This window comes from Centruroides sculpturatus, unplaced genomic scaffold (genome assembly GCF_000671375.1).
Source record: "Centruroides sculpturatus isolate CEXI.00-Female unplaced genomic scaffold, Cexi_2.0 scaffold307, whole genome shotgun sequence".
Taxonomy (NCBI): domain Eukaryota; kingdom Metazoa; phylum Arthropoda; class Arachnida; order Scorpiones; family Buthidae; genus Centruroides; species Centruroides sculpturatus.
Window position 1 is genome coordinate 2,990 of NW_019384520.1, and position 7,128 is coordinate 10,117.

The window sequence follows — 7,128 nt, forward strand, 5'->3', positions numbered from 1 at the left end:
TAAGATTACAGCAACACAGTCACACAGATTAAAATTGTTTTATTTACAATTACCTGAACACATACAAATTGCGTTTCGGACCTGTATGTCCCTCTTCAGCAGGTATTTAACAAACAAATTCTAAATAAATAAAATTCATATAATAAGCAAACTAATTTACCGACAATATTTTTAAAAAATTTTTATGCCTACGATAATAAATAAAAAAATATTGTCAGTAAATTAGTTTGCTTATTGTATGAATTTTATTTATTTAGAATTTGTTTGTTAAATACCTGCTGAAGAGGGACATACAGGTCCGAAACGCAATTTGTATGTGTCCAGGTAATTGTAAATAAAACAATTTTAATCTGTGTGACTGTGTTGCTATAATCTTATACACCAGTATGATAAGTCCTATTAATAGAAATACACTGTTATGGTGATTGAAAGAATAACTTGTTTAAATTAAGGACATTGATGCATATTAATTAAAGCAGTTATCTTTATTAATATGGTGCTGAGCTTGCATATTTATGATAATTTCTTTACCTTTTTTTAACTTTGTATAGAATTTAAAATCCAGATAAGAGTGTATTGAGTTGGATAATTTAAGTTAATTTAAAATTTATATAATTGAGTACTTTTTTCTAGTTTTATTAATAATGGAGTGATTTTCTTTCAAAAAATAATCAATAAATATATGGATTAAAGCCAGATTATATTGGGCTATATTACTACTACTATTATTAATTAAATTCTAAGTAACCAAGTATGGTTCTATCTAAATTAATAAGTTCTGTAGATGAGGATTGAATGAAGGTCAGGGTAGCGTAACTGGCAATATGACTGCATGGTAAGTGGGAGTTGCAGGTTCAAATGCCACTTTGGTCCAATTCTTTTCTTCCAGAACCTTCTAAATTAATTATTAAAATATTAATTTAATTATAATTATTAAATTTAGCAAGAGATAGTGCCTAATCCCTGCCTCTAGTGCCAAATTACTTAAAATTTAATTAATAATGATAATAATAATATAGCCCCCAATATAATTCAGAATCATTTAGCTTTAATATATAACTATTGGATTTGGATGTTTATATTCTGATGTATGATATTTTATTGATTTATTATTTAAAACAATATTTTTACACAGTAATGTAATTTAAAGTGGAATTTTGGATTTAAAACACAGATAATCAAATATCTTACTCAGCTTCTTAAATAATAAATCATCCAACACCTGATGCTGAAACATTCTTTTAATAAGTGTTTTCTCAGCATCAGGTGNTGTTAACTCCCCAGAATTAAACATTACTTTAGGATCAAAACATTCTTTTAATAAGTGTTTTCTCAGCATCAGGTGTTGGATGATTTATTAAAACACAGCATTATTTTAGAATTATAATATATTGACTGTAGATAAAAAAAATCAATTATCATTTAAATTGATTAGGAAATATATTTTATTTATAATTCAACAGTGTTCTGCAAGTAAACTTTAGAAAACTTTATTTGTACAACAATTATTTCATTAATTATAAAATATTAAGGAATAAAATATATCTTTCAAGAAGCTGTTTGAAGTCTTATTTACATCTATCATAACAAATGCAGAAGAAATGGTTAGTATAATGAACAAATATATCAAATAAATCTATTAGAAGTTAGAAGAATCACACAGTATATCCAAGGCATATAAAATATTTCTATGATATACTTATATAATATGTGATATAATTGCTTTGTATACTTGTATATGAAACAAATATATTTTCAAAGTTTTTGTGATACTGATTAGAGAAATCATTCAAAGGATGTTTTTATGTTAGCTTGGCTCAAAATACTAATAAATTGTGATTTAAGCAGTTGAAGCTGAATGTATGCCATTTAGCCATATTATCAAAGAAACTTTATGGCATTTATGACTTTTACAGAGCTTTATACTGATGATCAAAATATTAAACAATTATGCATGAATATGGAAGTCCTAGTAGAAATAATAATTTTAAAATAGTATTAAGGTCATAGAGGCATGATTGATTAATTATGCATATGTTGTGACAAATTTTTCAAATTTCATGAGAAAACATAAATTTTTTTATTTTATGATCTTAATGTACTGTGCTTAATATTGATTATTAATAAACAGATAAACATGAACTAGAAAATAATTTCAATGAAAATATACCACAGAATGTAGATTTTATTAATGAAATTGAAGATTTACAAATCAAGTAAGTTACTATATATTTTTTACCAGTAATTATTTAATCATGTATGTTAATATAATTTTAAAATAAATAAAACAAAAATTATTTAATAATGAAATTATTAAATTTTCATATAAAATTATGTGCAAAAATGAGCTTTGATATAATAATAAAAATTTTCATTTTCAAAATTAGCAAAATATATTACAACAAAAGCATAAACTGTCATTGTGAGTGCATTCTTCTAAACAAAAATTCTTTCCAAATATAGCAAATCATCTTAATCTTAGATTTTAATGACACGATTAAATGTTTTTTTAATCAAAAAAGTCAAGAAAAACATTTATGTTAGCAATGCCTATCATTTCTGGTTCTGAATTTATCAATAAAATATCAAGGCTTCTTTAAAAGAATAAAAAAACTATAGTAAAATATATTCATGATATTTATTAAACATCTGTAATAATTGTACTGTATACAAAATTTATGGTAATTTTCAGATATTAGTAAAATGCTTAATCTAGGCTTATGACAGCATTTGAATCTCTTGACTAGAACTATTTACTTTGCAGTTTGAAATCAAGTTATCAATATAAAGAAATTTCAGAAAATGCAGCAATTCTTGATAAGTTCACTGTCTAAATAGTGAATATAATAAATCATATCAATTTGTTATGTATGTACTCAGATGAACTGTAAACACAAATGGAACCAAACTGTAAAAATTATTCATCAAAAACCACAGAATATAAAGCCTTATTTAGACAAATTGTTATTACAAATACTATCAAATACAATTTACAAAAAACATAGTTAACCAGAACTAATGAACCAGGCTTATTATACTCCTACAAGCATTTTGGAAAGTGTTAATTAAATATGCCAGTAGTATAATAAGCCTGGCTTTTTAGTTCTGGTCAACTATGTTTTTTTGTAAATTAGTATTACAGGTAAGAAACCTTTTAATATACTCTCAAATACAGTTTTAAAGGACAAAATACTAAATTTATTTTGGATAAGGCAATTCTCTGTACATGATAATTAATCATAATAAGTCAGACATTATAATTAAAAATATAAAATAGCATATCAGTTATCTGTATTAATGAACAGCAATAGAAACTATGAAACTAGAATAATGAACAGCAGTAGAAACTATTATCTTTACAAGGTTGGGACCAAGGTCATGACAGATATGAGAATAGACTGATAATAGAACTCCCTTTACTAATACAGAAAAATTCATTTACAAAACAATTAATGCACAATCCTTATATTCACAGTATTGTACAATCAACCAATTCTTTATTTATTGTACAGAGCAGTATTTATATGTATGCAGTACCAGCATATAGTACAGAAATAAGTCTGCATACAGAATGTACTATACTATACTTCATTATGTCAATAACAAATATTAAAATAATAATAATAACTCTACTCTCCAAAACTGACTTTAGCATTCTGACAGTTAACAGAGAGTGACAGATAATTGAATCTTTCTTGTATATCATATACATTACAGATTTTTGTATTGAAATCAAATGCTTAGCAATAAATGAACAATGTCACTAGAGTAATTATTATTATTATGGAAAATTCTAGGGATACTGCCTGTTGTGACATAAAATCCTCCATTTTCAACAAATAGTAAAGTTTAGTTTTTGCACATCACAGTGTTAACTCCCCAGAATTAAACATTACTTTAGGATCATTTACAGAGGCAGATCTGATCACTCCATGTGCCAATAACTGCTAATATACACAATAAGAAAATACAATAAAATATGAGGGGAAAAAATGTTAAACAATTTTTAATAACAACAGTGAAAAAATCAAACAACAAGGTTATTATTTCATAACTAATTTAACAAATTTTCCAAATAATGATTAGTTTTCAACAAGAAATGTGTGTACAAAAACATTAGTATAGTGTAACAAAATATAACATTGCTAGAATATACCATGGTCCACCACTCCACTCCCATTTGCTTATATCCATTTGAAAAAGTAAAATTATAGTTGCTGCCTACTTCATTTACATGTTTTTGCCTGAACATTTTTTTCTGTTTCCCTTCTTGACAGTAAACTTCCTAGAAGTAACAAATTGCTTAAAGCTTATTTAGATAATGATCATAATGATTAAATAGTAATTTGGCTATTCATTTCTAACATCATATTGCCATATGATTAATAGTGTTCTCAAGGAAGATAGACAGCAATGGTAAAATACTTTTTTACCATGCTGTCTATCTTCCCTTTTTTCCCATGGTTGGGAGTATGAACATTGTCCAAAACTGAACAAAATCTTCAAATAAATGCAACAAAACAAAATAAATAAAAACAGAGTAAGTTCCTTTTCTTAGAAGGTGTATTTTAGTAATATTAGATGAGTTGATTTATGGTTAGTAAAAATTAGTTTTTTCGGGTAAATTTTTGTTAATCTGTCATTGTTTCCTGTATACATTTCTTGTTAAATACTAATTATTGTTTAAGAACTTGTTGATATATTAATCATAATCAGCCATTTTTATTTAATTTCTCACTCTTGTTTGTTAACAATTAATTGTTTTCTTATATATTAGTTGTTATTTATTGATTCTTTGTTATCACTCCACATTGTGATCAAATCTGTCAGTTTAGTTCTGGGGAATTAACAATGTGTTACATGAAAACTAAACTTTAAAGTAGATATAATAAGAAATTTCTTAAATTAATATATGGCACAACACATATTGTATATTAAAATACAAAGACAAAAAAAATATCAAAGACATTTATTTTTATTTGCTGTGATTCATAAATTCTATATTGATGTAACTTATCAACATTTTGTAATAAACGTTTCTATTCATTAACTAAATTTGAATTTAGAACTATTGTATAATGTATATGGTTACCCTAATTATTTCTGTTAATCATTTGCATGTACTTTGTACATATGTAATTTCAAAAATCACAATTCTGAAATGCCTCACTAAAATTTAATTTAAAAAATTATATTTTGTTTTTATATTAAAATAGACTTTATTTTTTAATTCATAGCAATTTACATCCACAAATATATAATGAAAATACTCCTACTGGATCAGATGATGATAGTGATTTCTTGAAAGTTCCTTTATCTCCTACCAAAAAAAAGAAATGTATTCCTAAAAAAGCAATTCTTCTACCCAAGCAACTGAAATATTCAATTAAGTATGTAAAAGTATTTATTTTGCATATTTTTATTTATCAATATTTAAAAATGTTAGAATTCCTGTAAAAATTTGTTTTGTATGTTGGATATATAGCAAAATAATATATATATATATATATAATTTTAAGTTCTAAGTTTTGGTTAGTTCTGGCACTCTGGCTAAGTCTAGCATGACTACATTAGAATTATAGTTTTATTAAATAAATATTTCTGTGAGAAGAGGAATGGATCAAGTAAATTGCTTTTTATTCATTTTTGTGGATTAAATAAATAGCATTTAAATTTAAAAAAAAATGATAAAATCATTAAATTTTATTTTTTAATTTAAATAAAAAACATACTGTTTGTTTGTCCTATTAAGGTCAAGATCACGTCTGAGGTCACCAATTGATTGCCTCCTTGACACCCTACAACTTTTGTCTATACCTTTTTCCAAAATAATGAGATCCAATTAAGATATTTTATTGTCTCAAGATAAAAAATACACCCCTGTATACCTAATAATATATTATAATAAATATAATACTGTATATATTATATAATTAGAAAAAATGCTGAAGTGAAAAGGTCTAATTTATTCTTTATTTCTATAAAGAATAAATTAGACCTTTCCACTTTGGCATTAGGCCTAGCCACAAATCGCTAAAAATGAATGATACTCTTTTGAAAAGAAGGATTACGTGTCCTTTTCATCCACCTGATGAAAAGTATCCATTCTTTATCATTAACATCACTTCATTACAAAAATCTGAATTGATTTTTGTAATGAAATCCAAACTGAAACAATCAGAATGACAGATTGTATTGCCAACATTTTTGATTGGTCAGTTACAAATTATGTCACCAATTACGTCATTATGACATCAAAGTGTATCCAGTGAAATGAGAATAATTTTTATGACATACTCTACCAAAATAAATGAAAATGTATCTAAAAAATTGAGAGTTCAGTTAGGTCGCATAAAAATATAAAGTGGGCTGCACTCCACGGGCTAGACATCCCTGTTCTAAACTGTTTCAAATGAGATAAAAACTGAAATTTGAGTAAATATGTTTATATTTTAATGTTAAAAAATCTTTATATATTTTATAATAAATCTATAAATTTTAAAACATGTTGTGTCCAAATATAATTTATGGTGCAGCATGGCCAAAATGGTGTTGCATCAATAAAATGTAATCAACTAACCAAATATATTTCAAAATGAGGTTTTGCTCAGCATTGAGATTTTACAGGCTAATAATAATTTTCAAGATAAAAGTTTTGATAATTTAAAATTCATTTTTTGATTTTTTAGTTAGTTTTAATCATTAATTATTATGAATTCATCAAATTATGCAGATGAGTTTTAGTAAATTATTATTATTAGGTTGTACGGAAAGTAAGTTCGTTTTTTTTACCACTAGACGGATTAGTCGTATTTTTCCCGCCATTTTCATTCTAAACCGTATTATCATTATATATTTTGACAGCTAGCATTTTAAGGCTTATTTGTAAAAAATTTTGTTTGATTTTGTGCAATTGTTTATTTTTTGTGTCCCATCAAATATGGAAGATCAAAAGCAGTATTTTCAGCATATTTTGCTCTTTTATTACCAAAAAGGTAAGAATGCTGTTCAAGCAAGAAAAAAATTGTGTGACGTGTATGGAGAAGATGTATTGACAGAATGACAGTGCCAAAACTGGTTTACAAAATTTCATTCTGGCAATTTCAATATTGAAGATGCACCACGTTC

General features: G+C 25.4%; 1 long non-coding RNA gene across 1 annotated transcript in view; it reads left to right on the forward strand.

Annotated features, from left to right (window-relative positions):
• The first annotated feature begins 2,159 nt into the window (after window positions 1-2,159).
• The window catches only part of LOC111622709, a 10,769-nt gene continuing 5,800 nt past the window's right edge, over window positions 2,160-7,128 (forward strand). The window contains exons 1-2 of the long non-coding RNA XR_002756318.1: window positions 2,160-2,216; window positions 5,238-5,390. This is a non-coding gene — a long non-coding RNA (uncharacterized LOC111622709). The remainder of the gene's footprint in view (window positions 2,217-5,237; window positions 5,391-7,128) is intronic.